Here is a 17,870-nt window from a genome sequence, read left to right as displayed (position 1 = left end):
TTCTGGCTGTGTCCCCTCCCATCTTCTTGTGCACCTCCAACCTCCTTGGTGCTGGGGTGGTGTGAGGGGCAGAAAAGGTCTCGACTCTGTGCAAGCGCTGCACAGCAATAACCAAAAATCCCTGAGTTATCAGCACTGTTTCCATCCCAAATCCACAACAGAGCCCTGTGCTAGCTACTGTGAAGAAAATTAACTCTAGCCCAGCGAATACCAGCACAAGAAGGCAAAATTCAATTGTAACATCTTTAAAAGACTCATGAAACTTTTCTATATGATTTGCAGTTTTAATCTGTTCCTCACAGATCACAAATTATATGAGAAATTAAAAGGATGGTTACTCTTCCAACATGTATGTGAGAATCACTGTGAAAAATAAATATGAGAGGTCAGTATCAGGGTTGTAAGTAAAAAAAACCTGTCAGATTTTTGTGAAGATTTGTGTGAAGTTGAAGAATTATTTTCTGAAGAGTAGTCTTGTTTGAAAATACAATTTCATTATTCAGGAGTCTAAGCACAGAAAGTTTTTTTTTTCTAAGACTCACCTACAAGCAGATCAGGATTTGATTTTCTAATTGTGCCTCTGTGATTCCCAGAGCGACATATGTTGCTTTTTGACTGTGAATAGGCATTTGAAGGACACAGAGATAAACAGAGTAGTTATCTCTGTCTTGTAGAATTCCTGCATTAGAAGATTTTTCTGGCATTTCCGTTTTAGCAGTCATTTCGCTGGCAGCAGGAAAATGTAATGCTTTGTGGCAATCATTTTGAATATTGGTAGCTGGAGTAGTAAGAATGCAAACCAATTCTGTTATTGATTGTGCTAAACCAACACAGATTTTCGATTAAGTTTTGTGGAATTCAAATTTTATTGGTTACTTTGCCCTTATGATTATGCAGTGTAGAATGTTGCTTTTGAAGCAGAAAACCAGATAAATCCGTGTTTGTCTGTTGAATTTAAAGGCTAGACTAGTAAGAATTGTAATGAGTTTTCCAGCATTGATTGCTTGGTGTAGATTTTACTGTTTGCTTTCATGAATGCCAATTTGGATTACCCAGGACAAAACTAATAGGCAAGAATGAGGCAGCTGAGTACTATGCTCTCAGAAAGTAAGTTTATTCTCTCTACAAGGAGGCTGTAAACTGGAGAAAATTTCAGCTTTATTTCTGCTTTAAAAACTTAAGAGAGCTTTTAAGCTCTTAGTTGCACTGACTGCTGCTGCCATTCAAAAGAAGTCTGAATATCACCTTTCAGGAATTAATACCAAAGGGGAGATGTAACTGTCAAGTGGTGATAGTTCTTCAGCAACTTAGCTGCATTACAGAGGTCTATAAAGCAATTAGAAATGTTTTGATAATTGTGTGCATAACAATTGAAATAGTCTATTTTAGCACAGTGCTTTTCTGTGTTAAATAAAAATTCACGGTCCTGTGGTGATAAAAGGAATGGAATACAGGCAGCATCTCCTCCCATGCAGACAGCAGAGACAGCCCCTTTCCAGTCCATTGAAAGCAACTTGATCAGGTCAGCCCCGTGTCAGTGTGGAAGTCACCTCTCTGAAGCAGGCCATGGGATTCCAACGTGATGTTGGAATTAGCAAGAAGCATAACCTTTACAGAAACAGCTGTGTAGATAAATTGAGAGGAGTCCGTAAGACCTGACTGTGGGTATTGGACTTAACCAGTTAAATTAGCCAGCTAATCTTTCTGGGCTCCATCTATAACAGTGAGCCAGTCCTCCTTTCACTGCCCTACTTTGGCTCTGTCAGATTTTTCCTGAGCTGACTTAACTCTCTGGCCCAGCAAAATACTTGGTAATTAAATCAGCTTATATTAGGTGCAGGCTGAACCAGACACAGTAAAGAGCAGGAGTTTGTGGCTAAGAGAAGGTGATATTCTGGTTTTTGTGGTGGTGAGCTGAACCTGGGATGTAAATTACATAGGACAAAGATATTTTACATAGGTGCAAACATAAGTAAGCCATAAAACTAAACAGTGAGTTTGCAATTTCAGAATATCACCTCTCTTAGTACACAGTTAACTTGAAATCTGCTACTTACACAAGTTACATTTTTGTTCATAGATAATTAAAATGCTTTAAGTCATGTCACTGCTAATCAGCCATGTACGGCCATACTGTATTTGAAAAAGATACGTGAGTGATTTTTTGTGAGAATAATTAATACAATCTGAAGTTTGTACCACCAAATGGAGCCTTATCTTTCCTACATAATAATGCATTGGAAATATGAAGAACTACTTATCTGCATTCTCTATGACTTAAGATTAAGTGGTATCTCTTAAAACAATACATTGAGAGTTTATAATCACCCCCTCTGCAGTGTCTGCATCAGGGACTAAAAACTGTGTGTACAGCACGAACTGAAGGCAAAGCCACTTACATAAGATGTTCTGCAACATCTGGGACTGAGTGTGAATATGAAACAAACAAAAAATATGCTGCCAGTAGCTAGCTTTTCAAGCTGATTATCCAAATATTAGAAAATTTAAACAGTAGCTACATACAATCAGGATTAAACTACTAATGTTTTAAGTTTGGAGGAAAGTATTTGTTCTTCAGGTGTAATGTGTCTTTTGGTTGTCTTTATTCCATTTCTCTGGAGGCTGATGATTTCATTGCAGCTGGCACTGTTGAAAAGTCTGTAATCTGTGGTGTGTCCCCCTCATCAAATATTTTTGAAATTTGCAAGGTGTTCATTGATGTTTAATGCTCTCTATCTTTATAGTAGAAGAATTCACAGAAGAGAATGGATTTTAAGGAGCCCACTACTATGGGCAAAAATTAGTTACGATGAATATTTGTATTTGTTGAAGAATCTTTATACAGATAAAACAACCATGTTGTGATCATTATGAAACTCTCCTTGAGTCTTCAAATACTGAAACCTCTGTAAGTTTCAGTATCACTAGAAATCTGCATCTGCAAAAACATATTTCTGTGGCTAAGACTATTTCTGCCCACAGCCACTCATTTTGCTCAAGAACAGAGGCATGAAGGTATAAAAGGTTTTGAAGAGAAGACATTAAGCTTTAAAAAGCGTGTTTTCTTTTTGCCCTCCCCTGCCTGACAGCACGGGAGGAGGAAAGAACCAGAGTGGTGGAGCTGCAGGGCTGGGGCTGGATTTGCTGAGCGAGAGCTTGTCCTTGTTGGGATCCATAAAATTAGAGGGTTTTGAGAAAATGGTAAAAAAGACAGGCCTCAGACAGCAGATTTGTGAACAGTGCTAATGCAGCAGAAAAACTTTTCTAAGCTGTAGAACAGACATGAGAAATAGAACAATAAGCCTCTATAATTTTCCCTTTTAGGTTGCAACAAGTTTATTTAATGTGTATCTTTAGAAGGTTAATATGAATGAGTCTCTGTGCTTTGTCTCTCATAAACAAGCCATTGCGTTAAAGAATAAGTCTCTATTTTGTTAACTACAGTTACGTATGCATCATATGATTGGATAGAATTATTGTCAATATGTTGTTGCTCTATGTGTGATTGGCTGAAACTTGGACTGAGATGGCTTTATGCTATGCTGTAACGTTACATTTCCTGGGCATTCCATTTGAATCAGCCAGCTGTTCACATCTGTTGTCTCCGTTGTCTTAACAATGTACTGAGACTGATGTTTGAAATAAACAGCTCACGGCACTGATTTCGGGTGTCCCATCCCTGTTTGTGGCAGTATGCAGTGTGCCTGTCATGGTTTGGGCCTGGCACAGAGCCAGTGCCCCCATGAGTATACCCTCTCCCTGGTGTCTGCTGTGAGATGTGACCAGGAATAAGCAAAGCAGGCTCCAGCTTAGAAATAAAGAAAACTTTATTACCTAAACTACAAGAAAAGAAGGAAAAAACTATAAGGGAAAAAACTGAAAACCTTACAAAAAACACTTTCCTCCTCCCCACCACCAAAAATTTCCCAATCCGATACATTTCCCCAAATCAACAACTGCCCAGTCTGGCACCACCCTTTAAAATATTCAAACTTCAGTCCATGAAGAGGAGAGGAGTCCTTCTTGCACCATAGGCTTCCCCTGGAAACATGCTGAAACCTCGTGTGCTTCCATGTCACTAGGCACCGCCCGGAAAGTCCTTTTGCTGCTTGTGACATCCTCCTTCCATGCCCAGTGCTCTCACCACTGTGCATGGACCAGAGCTGCTTTTAGGGTTGTCTTTTAAGGATGCCTTGTCTCACTCCAAAAAGGCACAGTCTCTGCTTTGGGACATCTGTCCCCCCCATTTTTTTCCAACCCCCTGGGGCCGAGGGGTCCCCACAATGAACCCTCCTGGTTCTGAGGCACTGCCTCCCTCTAAGTGCAGTCTCTGTGTCACAGGAACAAACTGAGTCTACGGCTACACAAGAAAAGTCCAGCCAAAAGGCCACTCCAATCACCTCTCTCCACTCAGCCAGTCTTCTCCACTTCCTTCAGGCCAGGTCCTTGTTATCTCATCTCTTATCTCTCTTCTTATTCAGCTCCGAGGAGGATCAGCATTTTTGTGAGGTCCCAATCATGAAAGAAAGGGGTTAAAAATTTCAGTCTCTGCCTGTCCCAGAGCTCCGACACTCCCACACTCGCTGCTGCTCCGGCCAGGCACCTCCTCCCTCGCTGCACCCACCCCCCCCCCCCCCGCTTCCTTCTCCTCCTGGGCCAGCTGCTATCACATTCGGCGTCGCCAGCTCTCTCTCTCTCTCTCCTGGGGGGAAGAATGGATGCCCGATGTCTCTTGGGGCTCCTCCACCCTTCCATCCTCAAGGGCCTCCTCACCCCCCAATTCTGTCCAGGCCCAGGCCTACCACATGGCTGCCCCTCCCCCGCCCAGCTGCTGCTGCTGGACGAGGGAGGGAGATCCGACCTCTTTCCCTCGAAGTCCCAAGAGAGCCTCCCAGCGCCAAAGCTCTGCTTTTAACCCCTGTGTGTTCTCAGAGTTGTGTCCAAACCCCACTGGCTACATCAGGTGCCAATATCAAAATCCAAGCACCCATTGGTTTGACCACAGCACCCCAGAATTCTCACTTCTTCCTGGTCAAACCACCACAGTGCCAATGGCAAAATGATGCCACTCCTCTGTGAGGAATATAACTAGACTAGGATAAAAAAGAAAATTGTGGAAAAACCCAGCCATCGGACACCCAGGTGTTAATCAGGAGAAATATTTAATCCCCTTGTCATTTGCATCTTATGTGTTTGTAAGTAATTTTTCTAGGGGTTCCTGGGTTACGGAAATGGGAAGTCATTTATCTAAAACAGAATGGGACGTTTTTTACCAGCTTGAGAAAATTTTACAGGATAAAGGACGTTCAGATATCTCAAAAACTGAACTTATAGATTTGCTCATCTGGGTGAAAACGAACACTCAAAATATAAATTTACAGTCTGCTTTTACCTTTGATTTTTAGGATCAAATAAACTGGAAAATCTATAATTTGTTCTCTCTCAAAAAAGATGAGAGTCTAAGTTGACTTATCCCTGCTTTGCTGGAGTGTTTCAAACAAACTGACAGTAACCAAGACAGTTCTGAACCACAAAACAAAATATCTTGCTCAGACTCTTTAAATCCAAATAAAATTGAGCTTGCATCCCTCTCAGGGATATTTTCGGGTTTCAGTCGGGATGATTTTCTCCCTCCTGATTCGTCCGGTGCTTCTCCCAGAAATGCTGGCTGCATCCTGTCCTCCGGAAAGTGGGAAGCGGAATGGCTTTCAGATCGGGTCGTATCTTCTGTTTCCCCCGGGTCTCTCTGTGTCCCTGTGGCAGAAAAGAATCTCTCTAGCACCTCTCCGGGAAATTATGAACTCTTTCCATGTTGGGAAAAGTGTTCTGAATTTTCCTTGTGCTCTGGGAACGTAAGAGTTCGTGAAATTTGTTTGGGGGTGGGTGCAAGCTGCGCGGAGGGGGGAGATGAGAATTTGCAGAGGTTTTGTGATAAAGGAATTATGTGTTCTGAAATTTGATAAATTGTTCAAATAAGCCTCTGGCAGGTTTTTCTGCTGTTCACCAGCCTTTTGATGTACCAGATGAAATAGCAGTGAGTGGGATTTGTTCACAGGACAGGGCAGGGGGGAGGACAAATGCGGCAGGCAGCAGCCAGGAATTGAGCCAAACTAGGGGGACTCTGCCTGGTCAGAGGCTTCAGGAAAGAGCAGGAGATTTTTGAAGGGTTTCTGGGGAGAAACAAGCTGAGTTTTTGAAGAATTCAAAATCTATTTCTTTTGCTGTTGAGAGAAAGGATAGGATGTTAAATTCTCAGTCTGATGTTGGCTGTTCCCCAGCTGAGTCTCCATAGGCAAAGGGACTTTGTGAAACATGCCATTGTTTTTTAAAAATTATCAGAGATAAAAATTCAAGGTTATGTTCCCTGCCAAAGGCAAATTCTGGCTTTTGTCCATGGTCTGGAGACCACGCCTCCTCCCCTGCCCCTCTGGACAGGGCTCCTGAGGGGATGTGTTCTCTCAACAGCGTCTCTGCCAAGAATTCGGAGTCTTCTCCTGCCCACACTGGCAGAGTTTCCGGGAAAGTTCGTTACTACCGCAATGTCCCTGCCAAGAACTCTGACACTGGCAGGGTTCCCAGGACAGCTACTGTCAGTGAAATTGTCTGTTCCCCTGAATCAGGAAAAGTATTGATGAATGATAGAAATAAAATGCAAACTACAATTAGACAAGGTGAAGCAGAATCCTACACTTCATTTTTAGATAGATTAACTCAAGCAGTTGAAAGGCAATGTCCAGATGAACAGGCCCGTTCCTATATTGTTCAAAACCTTGCTTTTGTAAATGCTAATGATGAATGTAGAAAAATTATTTTAACTTTGCCGGATCAGCCTCCAACTGTCATGCAAATGCTAACAGCTTGCAGCAGACTCATGGGTTCACAAAATCTGAAACCTTCATACTCATGTCGTTTACTACTTGTGTTTCATAGCCCTACTATAAAATTTCTGCTTACTATCTGCTGGAGGCCTATTCTTGCTGATCCTAAGCATTGCTATGTTACAGCACAGCAACTTAATGCTGTGAAGGCCCAGTCAGTGAAAGAGATATGAATTATGTCTGACAATAGTTACAAGTCATTGTTCAAAAAACTCTGGTCGCTTCCAGGGTCTTAATTCAAAACCTCCTCCATGTCTATACCTTCATCTACTACCTCTGTGAGATTACGAACACTCTCTGTGCTTCTACTTCCTAATTCTCTCTCTTGTACGACAAAAAATTCTCGGACCGTTTTGTTCGTCATTCGCTGCATGCACTGAAGTATGCAGGGTATCACTATCAATATCACTACCAGAACAACCAATACATAAAGACCTATCTTGCAAAGTTGCCTTAGCCAAGGTGAAAACCTCCATTCTTGAAACAAATCATCCAGCCAGGAACCACCATCTTCTTTAATTTGAGCTGTCAAATCTTTCAGTTTTTGTATGCTTTTGTGAATGGATTCAGAATGATCGGACAAATACATACAACACAATCCTTCAAATTCCTCACAACCATGCCCTTGTACCAGTAAAAGAAAATCAATTGCTGCTCTATTTTGAAGAGTAGCATGTCTAACACTATCAATATCAGTTAACATATCACTAATTGCAGAGGATGTGGCATTAGCTTATTTGCTCAGCCAGCATCCAACTTGATCTAATTGTTTCAATGCCACTGCTGAAGCCAATTGGGGTAAAAACAAACCTGCTGAAACCCTTCTGGCAGCTTTCCAAGGCCTAAAATCACTCTGACAGTTGTCCTCATAATGAGGAACAGCTCTTGTTCTCCTTTGTTTCTTTTTCATGACCGCTTTGGCAGTGGGGGCAATTATAGTGAGCATCCCAATGCTGCAAGGGCCGCTTTCAAGGTGTGCTGGAATGCCTTGCCAAGCTCTATCTCCACAAATGCACCAATACCCCTTCATCAATTGCTGTGGATATTGGTCAGCCTCAGAAAGCACATCCCAGCTATTTGAAAAATTACACCAAAAACTCAAATTTCTGTATGCAAAATAATGAGGAGTAACATTGTACTTTGGAGGATCACCTTTTCACCAAGCACTAGCTATGAAGGTAAAGCAAAAATCCATTGTTAAAGAGCCAAGGATTTCCAATTCTTGGGGTTCAGATGCTGCCCTGGGAAGTTTTTTGGACCAAACGTTCCAATTCAATGAGGGATTGTTTCCATTGTCAATTCCATCTGGCTTACCATTGGATTGTTTTTTGACCAAAGGCAACACTTTTACTGGCACACCAACCAGACAAGTTGAAAAAGGCGTTTCTGGTTCCGAATTAGACAAACATATAGTATCCAAGCTGGCTGCCTTGGCTAAGGTCACCCAAACATTTGTTTTCGGTTGTTCTACAGGCAAATCTGCACGACAAAAAACAATTAAAATCCACCAATACCAACATACAACTTGCATTTGCTCCATCTTTTTCATGAGCTAAGTTTTGGCAGAATCCTTACATATATATCAATTTTAAAATTTTGTTCTCCACAAAAACAAAAACCAAAACTTTTGCCAAAAATCAGCTCTGTTAAACAAACATTTAACATATAATTGACACACTCATAAATAACATTAACACAAAATCAGAGTTTGTAGGCTCCACCGATGCACAAAGAACGTCAGGCACAAGGAATGTCAGGCGTGACCCGGGATCCCTCTGCTTGATTCACGTCTGCGTACTTGCTTCCTTGGTTCTGGGCTCATCAACACATTCTGGGGTGTGATATGGTTTGACATTTTTGGCAGGGACCCACTTAATTCCAGCACCTGTAGAGACAGAAGCATACCCTTTGCCCCAAGTTATTAATCAAAAAGGACCTTCAATCTGTCCAGATTCAAGGTTTCTAATTAAAACAGGAGGATTTTCTTTCAATTTTGCCTGTGTGTTATTTGAAAAGTGCCTAAAGATTGGTGGATTAGGTTCTGCACTTGAACTGTTTAGAAAATTAGAAACATACAAAGCCTTGTTCAGCCTCATCTGTGGTGTGACCTCAACTCCCCCTCTCTGTTGATCTAAAATGCATTTTAATGTTTGATGTGCCCTTTCAATAATTGCTTGGCTTGTGGGAGAGTGGGAAATACCAAAGATGTGACAAACACACCATTCGTTTAGAAACATGGCCAATTTTTGAGATATGTATGCGGGACCTTTGTCAGATTTTACTTTTTGGGGTATACCCAATGAAGCAAAAGCTTGTAGAAAATGATGACAGGCATGATTGCCTGTTTCACCTGTGTGAAGAGAAGCAAAAATTGCACCAGAGAACGTGTCCACTGAGATATGAATATTTTTAAATTTACCAAAGGAAGGGTATTTAGTGATGTCTGTTTGCCACAACTGCAGACTTTGCAAACCTTGTGGCTTGACAGCTCCTGTAAAAACTGGACGTTGCACAAGCTGACAGTCAGGGCAAGTACTGATGATAGCTTTAGCTTGACTTTTAGAAATTTGAAACATTCGCACAAGTGCTTGTGCGTTTTGGTGGAAAAAGCATGACTCAGTTTTGCTTGTTCAAAAACGTTTGGCAAAGTTTGAAATAACCATTGTCAGTTTGTCCGCTCTCACGTTCCCTTCCACTAAAAATCCAGGAAGCGAAGAATGAGCCCTCATGTGAGAAACAAAATATGGATTAGTTCTATATTGCAAAGTTGTAAAAAGACATGAAAGCCAATGATATAAAGTTTCATTACTAACATCCTTTAAAATTGACCCTTCTGATCTCTTAACAACATTAGCAATATAAGCAGAATCTGTGATTAAACTAAAAGGTTGAGGTAAAAGCTGTAAAGCCCGAACCACAGCAGCAAGCTCAACAATTTGAGGAGACCCTTCTACTATTTGAATGTCAGACTCCCAAGCATTAGTTTTTTGATTCAACCAAGTTACGACTGATTTGTGACTTTTGCCAGAGCCATCAGTGAAGAGAGTCACTGCATTTAAAGGTTCTTCACTTAATTTAGGTTTTTCTCTGAAACTCAATTTTGCCTGCAATAGTTTGTGAGCTGGGTAGTGAACAGAACAAACACCTGGGAAACCCAAGAATGCATATTGTAAATAATCAGAATTTTGCATTGACCAATTGAGGTAATCTTTTTTCAATGGTAAATAGATAACTGAAAATTCTTGGCCTGTTAAGTTAACAATCTGATTCTGGCCTTAATTACAACGTGTGCAACTGTTGGAGAATTTTGCTCCAAAATGGCTTAAAAGGCAGCTGTGAGGAGCAAATTCTCACAGCCTGTTTCTATAAACAGCTAAGTTCTCATGCCTGTCTTCAATAACATGGAGGCATTGAGAACTTTAATAACAGGGTGAGAAAATAAATCTTGGATTCAATAACAAACCACAGGTATTGAAAACAAAAGGAGGGGTGAATATTTGCTCTGTGACCTATGGTGAGCTCGGATTTTGCAATATGCATGAACTTAATTAACACTGTTATAAAAGTGACTGATTGAATCAATAAAATTGGAGTCAATGCTGATCAACAAGGATGGGTCGTCTCCCTTTGCTTTCAATATGCAACCATTTCTAAAATTGTGAAAATAGTCTTTGGAAACCTGTAGGGAGGAAAAATCCACTCTATTATCAACAAAGGATCTGGCTCCGAAGGGTCCCACTGAAAAGTGAGACCACAAAGTTGCATCTTCTCTCCTAAAACTGCGAAAAAGAAAGGCGTGTGCAGAATGCAGCGATGAGCTTGTTGTCTTTGAAGAGTTGATGTCTCAGCCCAGGATCTTTGTTGTAGCCTTGAATTTTTGTCGTAGAAATGTCAAGTCCAGCATTTTGGATTTCAGTCCCAACACTAGCACGGGTTCGCTCCATCTCTGTCTGCGTTGAAGCTGCGATGAGAAAATCATCCATGTAGTGTAGTATCTGGAATCTTGGAAACTTCTGTGAACTGAGGACAAAACTTGTACAAAAAGATATTAGCAAATCATATACATCATGACAACTTTGACTGTTTTAGCTGGAATGTTTTCACATGACAATCCCTTTTCAGCATCAAGGGCAGATAGAAAATTGATTTGGTGGAAATATTGTCACCCGGCAATTCGTTTTTAAGGTGACCTGGTTTACCACAAGCAAAGAAGCAAGGCCTTTTATCAGAGTCCAACCACACAGTGCTAACAGAATTTTCCCAATTTTTTTCTTCTTTTTCTAAAAGCTTTTCAATTTTATCCATTCATTATGTCAGATTATCTTCTAGTGTTTTTTCTAAAGCATTTTGACCTGTCAACAGAGAGGGGCAGTTGTTTGGATCCATAAAATTAGAGGGTCTTAAGAAAATGATGAAAAAAGACAGGCCTCAGACAGCAGATTTGTGAACAGTGCTAATGCAGCAGAAAAATTTTTCTAAGCTGTAGGGCAGATGTGTGAAATAGAACAATAAGCCTCTGTGATTTGCCCTTTGAGATTGCAACAAGTTTATTTAATGTATATCTTTAGAAGGTTAATATGAATGAGTTTCTGTGCTTTGTCTCTCATAAATTAGCCATTGTGTTAAAGAATAAGTCTCTATTTTGTTAACTACAGTTACGTGTGCTTCATATGATTGGATAGAATTATTGTCAATATGTTGTTGCTCTATGTGTGATTGGCTGAAACTTGGACTGAGATGGCTTTATGCTATGCTGTAATGTTACATTTCCTGGGCATTCCATTTGAATCAGCCAGCTGTTCACATCTGTTGTCTCCGTTGTCCTAACAATGTACTGAGACTGATGTTTGAAATAAACAGCTCACGGCACTGATTTCAGGTGTCCCGTCCCTGTTCGTGGCTGTATATAGTGTGCTGACAGCAGTCCTGGTGGTCTGTCGAGGGATCAGCCCTGCCAGGTCCATAACATGCACACGGCTGTGTTGGATTTGTTGTTCCTCCTCCTTTTAGGAAATATTTCATCACCGTATTCTCCTTTTGGCACTGCCTTTATATGTTTATCCCCTTATAGAGACATTACGACCAGAACAAGGCATTTCTCAAATATTTCAGCCATTCTTTGCACATCTGTATGCACGCATGTATTTAAAATATTTCTCTGTTTAATAGGGAGAATATATTTTTGTGGTTAAACAAACTGCCTTCATCTTGAAAATGTGTCATGGTTTCTCTCTTGTTGTGTCCCAGGAAGGCTCTTTGCAGTACTGCTAAAGAAAGTTAATAGTCAACCTTTCAGCAGCACTCATTTATGTCAGGAAAAAACTGTCTTTATTCCTCCATTCAAAGGAGTAAACACGGTAGCATGGGAACTTCAGACCTGTTCAACATACAGAAAGGAGCACCAGGATCTCTGTGAATAGCTGAAGGTGTACTTTAGTTATGTTTGAGTTTTCTTGCTTGTATGTTAAGTCAAATGTAATGTACCTGGAAACACAAGGAGCCAGGACAGAAATGTCTTGCTGGACTATACCTCCCCATGGTACCTTTTCAGCTCCCCTACCAACATTGCCACTATATCTTTTACTTCCCTGGGAAAAGCACTTCAAGTCACTTGGCTTTGCCTTGCCTCCAGTACCATGCCTAGTTTTCCTAACCTACCCTACCCTAGCTTTGCTTGCTTGCCTATGTCTGCCTTGCCTAGCCCTACAGATAACTTCCTGGCTTTGCTTTGCCTTGCCTACCACTCTTTGCCTTGCCTTCCATGCAGGTAAGGCAATGCAAAGCAAGTGTAGGCAATTGTAGGCAAGTCAAGGGAGAGGTTGGCAAGGCTGAAGCTGTGAGGGGAAGCCAATGGAATGGGATGTGAGAGAAGTCCCAGAAGTTAGAGGCAAGTCTGGGCATAGGAAGTCATGGTAACAGGAAAGGCTAGGCAAGGCAGAGCCCTGTAGGAAAACTGTAGGCAGGTCAAATGTGGGGCATGGGCATGCAAAGGAATACAAAGCAATGGAGAATCAGCAGGGCAAGGCAAGGAAACTGTTGGGTTGCCAAAGCAAGGCAAGTGGCAGGTCCATTCAAAGATTGCTGGTACACAAAAGCGGCCAGGACAGAACACTCTGTCCAGCCTTGATTTTGTATGGGCCATCTCTAATCTGCACCTAAGACACTTGGGTTGCCTGCTTTCCTTTGTATGCAAAAGAACTGCCATTCTGCTCCTGTAGCCCAAGGGTGAAAGATGAATTTTGTATCCAAAATTCAAGACATGTATGGATAGATGTCAGAAGAAAGCTATCAGGACAGATAGGTGTGCTTGCACATGACCTCATCTGGGCTTCCTTTCACATGCTCTTGAAACACTGGGGCCTTGAGAAAAAAAGCCAGTAGAAGCTTGGAGAATCCTAGGAGAAGCAGGCAAGGCCATGCAAGTTGAAGAAATTCCACAAAAAGAGAGGTGGTGAATTCCAGGTGGGGGACAATTGAGCAAGGTAATGCAAGGCAAGGAAGGGATCCAAGGGTAAGGCAAGACAAGTGGTGGCTTTGCCAGGCAACACAAAAGAGAGGGAGGCAAGGCAATAAGAGTCCTAGAAGGAGAAGGAAATGAAAGATTGGAGCTGGACAACTGGGAAGGAAAAGAAGCATAGGTGAGCAAGTCAATGTAAGGCACTGGGTTGGTATGAAGGGCAATGGAAGGACATGCATGAGTCAGGAAGGCAAAGGAAAGGAAAGGAATGGTCAGCAATGACAAGGAAATGCAAGGTTGGGTAGGAAAGGCAAGGCAATGTGGGGGAGGGATAGAGGCAATACAATGGGTATCTTAACAGGAAATGTCTATGCACAGCAAGGCCAAGAGCAAAGTGGTAGAGAGGTCAAAGTGGGAAATAGGTGAATGCAGATAAGAAAGAAAGAAAGAAAGTACATAGCTCTTTTGTGTGTGTGTGTGTGTGTGTGTGTGAATGAATGTTTTTGAATGTAAGTGGCAAGGTCCAAGCAACCTTTTCATCCTGGCACATCTGTGTGTGTGAGATATAGCCAGAAACTTCTCCATTTAGATTTAGACTGCAAGTAGGACACAGAATGTGATGGTGTGAATAGCTGAGCAGGAAAGTACATCACATGAGCATGTTTCAACAGAAGCAGTTTGTGCAAGAAGGAGATGGATGCGTGGGACTCCAGCAATATGGCAATGCACTCAGCTGAGAAGCAAAGTGCAATGCCTCGGTGCATGCTCTGAAAATAAAAGGCTGCAAGGAAAAGGCAAGGGGACAGGTCAGTGGAAGCTTTCTGTCCTGGCACACTGAGCTGTTTAAAGGTGAACTTCTGTTTGGTTTTACGAAGGACTCGGCCACACTGAGAGGATGTGGTTTTTCCATGTAGCTGACAAGGCAAGTGAGAATCACTGGTACGTTTGGCAGAGTTTGTAGACTGTGAGGAGAAGTTGATGGCCAGGCCTGGCTTTTGATGTGGCACTTGTTGCAAGGAAGAAGCTGCTGGATGGTTTAAGCTTTTGGGGATCCGGGAGAGTGAAAGACTACGCTAGTACCTCATTAAACTAATGATTGTTGATCATGACATAAACCAGAAGTGAAATTTCCCCCCATTCACCCCAGTTTTTTCACCTTTTCATCCAGCAGCCTGAGCCTTTTTGAGGCTGCTGTCAAAGGCCTTGCCTTGAAAGCTAGAAGGGTCTCAGTTCACCAGAGACACATGGAAAACAGCTAAAGTCAATTGCAGAATTGCCCTGAGCAGAGCTGTTGTTTCAGTACCTGAAATTACCATTGCAATTATTGCAAGAATCACCATTTTATTACTCAAATATTTGAAATACGGTAGCAATCTTCTTGTCGTTGCAGTCCTTGGAAGTTTTTGCTATTTACTGAAACAGGTCACAGATCAAACATAAGAATCTAATCTCACTGGCCATTGTGTCAATAGCACTTGATGAATTCAAGGTACCATTGTAACATACAGAATGGGGCTATGCAAGAAAATGGACATGGGGGCAGAAAACCTTTCTACCATGTGAACTCTGGGAGTAATCCATCATGCCTCAGTGTGCTGTGGCTGGTCAGAGAGCTACATGATGGGTCTCTGTGCCCACGGCACTCTCAGGGCTCAAGGCCCCACATAAACTCCCCAGCTTACAGACACGCAAGTAAAGCCCACTGAAAAATGCAGTTCTCCAGGCAGCTTACTGAAACCAGCTAGGAGTTCCCAGCATCATGCTGGGCACCTCTGCCCACAGACAGCTTTGCTTTTACTGAATCCAGAACACAGTTGCATTTTTCTAGTCTTTAGCTCTACTAAGGTATTTTATGTAACATTGTGAGAAAATAATTGTTTTGATAATGATCAGTAACAGAGGGGATAATGTACCTTTGGCTGCTCTCTTCTTTTGCTGCTCCATTTTGCTTGCTTTGCTATCGCTTTCTGTCAAATAAATACTAGCGTACTACCTCATCAAGTCTTGCTGTGAAGACAGACTGCCAGAAAGGTAGAGAAACTTTAAACTTTTACAAGACCCTTGTAGCACATGTGTGGGATCTCAGCACCTCAGGACTGAGGTGCCGAGTCACCGAGACCACCCTTGGGGGACTCGGGAGTCCTGGAATGTTGCCAGAAGTGTCTGGTGGCTGGACTTTGATCCTACACAGGAGACGACACTTGTATGAGGATAGGAGGATTTCACCGGAGTGAATGGTGAAGGGATAAGTTAATTAGAGAGTGAAACACAGGGTTTAGGATTTCTGTACAGGGGGGTTTAGAGAAGTAAGATGGAGGAATTGGGGCGTGTCCTGTCCTTCTTCTTCTTCTTCTTCTCCTCCATCTTCTGTGGTGATGGTGGCACTTTGGGATTGGTTATTACTAAAAGTGCACTGGTTAATAAGGGTAAAAGGTATTGGGGAAAAATTATAAATATTGTATACGTAACTTTGAGTATAAAGATAGGTGACCACCCCGGAGGGAGGGAGTGTGCTCATGGCTGGCTGCTGAGCAGACCTCTGTCGGGCCGAGAGAAAATCTTTTAGATAAGCAATTAATAAACACCAAGACCGAGAAAAGATTTGAAGCCTCTTCTTGTCTTTTGAAGCGTGGGCTGCCCCAAGGCCACCCCGGGCCTTTCCAGGCCATCCAAACAGCCGAAAACCGGACACACGTGTCTTGTCAATTTGTATGCATTGAACTAAATCCAGTAGAAAAGCAGTGAATAGAGGAACCGTTCTCTTTTCATTTGAATGGGGATAAAAATGCATATCAAATAAAAGCATTTTAGAGCTGCAGGAAGATTTTACATGTAGCTGCTAGCAAATCATAAAAAGATGCATATTTACTGGTTGGGTTCCTTTCAGAATTTACAAGAATTCCAGACAAAAAACATAGCTTCGTATACTGCAAATCTAAATCACAGTATCTAGAAAGTTGACATGAAAAAGAGCAAGAGGAAGAAAACCAAAAAGAAAACCAAAGGAATAAGGCACAACCTCTCCTCCTTTTCTGCTCACTACAGTACCTTAGAAGTACCTTTGAGTGTGCTCACAGTCGTGTTAGAAAATTTTGCCCAGAACAATTGTGGAAAACTGTGGAAAGCTGTACTATCTGAACAGAAACATAGGGTTTGCTTTCACAACCATTAAATCTGCATGCAATGCATATGGTAAGGGTATGTTTTGTATATTCAAAAACAATTGAAAACTATTTTTGAATTGAAGGGACTGCTTTTTGTTTGTTTTGAATTACTTGGCTAAATATGGCGCATGTTAAAATACTGCAGACATGTGTTTCATTTTAGAGATGCCAGCTGCAAAGGAGGGAATCATTTTGTGTGCTTAAGGAAGTAAAGTATTGGAGAGTGCTTTTGTTACTTCTTTAGAAGGTTAGAACATGCGTAAAAGATGCTAGCTGGGGACTTACAATTAATTAATTATTTGCTCTATGTAGGTCAAATGACATGAACTTTCAAAAAGAAAATGTAGTCTTATTCTATGTGCTAATTCTGAAGTAGAGTAATAACCCTGAAGCACAACATGGATATGAAGAGGGTTATGACAGGAAAGGTTAAGAAACACTGCTGACAGCAAAAGGCTTACCTGCTTCACACAAATACAGGAGATAAAATACTATTTTTACACAAGTATTATTATTCAGAGCTTTCCTTGAAAGGTTTCAATGCCAAGCATGACAGTAAAATTCTGAGTGACAGTAAAATTTACTCAATCATGAATAAAATTCTTAGTGTGATCTAAGTACCTTAAGCAAAGGGTAGCTCTAGCATAACTGGTATTTTATGGCAAAAAAGGCAACTTGGCCTGCGTTTCTCACTTCTACTCCATTAAATGCTTACTCTATCCAAGATTCCTTTTGAGGGATACCAACACAAGGCCTGAAACTGCATGAAAATTATGATTTGAAGAAGGATAGATTAGAAAAATGGAATAATGGTAGTGTTTTTTTCCTTCCAACTGCTTTGTTTGCCTTTTTTAATTTTTGAAGTCCTTTCTGGTGTCACCACGGTTGCACTGCAGCAAGTGTTCGGTTGTAAGCTGTCCATATTGCCAGCTTCTGGACTGCCTTCAGAAAACTTCCCACTGGTTTTGTCTAGAAATCACAAGCAGTAGAGATGACAAAGACTGCAGAAACCTTCTCATCTCCTTCTAGAGCAAGACCATGTCTTTGACCCACTCTTAACTAGACAACTTTCATCAGTCATGAGGGAGTCTCATGTTCAAGAGCTAAGCAGTGACAGCTGTAAATGACAAAAAGCACACTGAAATTCTCTTGGGACTCCAGCAGAGAGCAATGAAGGAGGTTGAATTCACCTTCTTGGGAAGTTTTAAAATGCACATTAACTTTAGCACAGGAGCTAAGCCATCGTAACCTTTGTTGAGTATGTCTGCATAGACAGAGTTTCCATCACTGCAGAAGGAATGTTATTTAACCCACGTTATCATCTCTAGCTGCTAAGCTGCAGTTACTGCAGAGTATCCGGCAATTTATTTT

The sequence above is a fragment of the Zonotrichia albicollis genome, chromosome 4 (genome assembly GCF_047830755.1).
Source record: "Zonotrichia albicollis isolate bZonAlb1 chromosome 4, bZonAlb1.hap1, whole genome shotgun sequence".
NCBI lineage: Eukaryota > Metazoa > Chordata > Aves > Passeriformes > Passerellidae > Zonotrichia > Zonotrichia albicollis.
The sequence above is the reverse complement of the archived record's forward strand: the minus strand, read 5'-3'. Positions refer to the sequence as shown.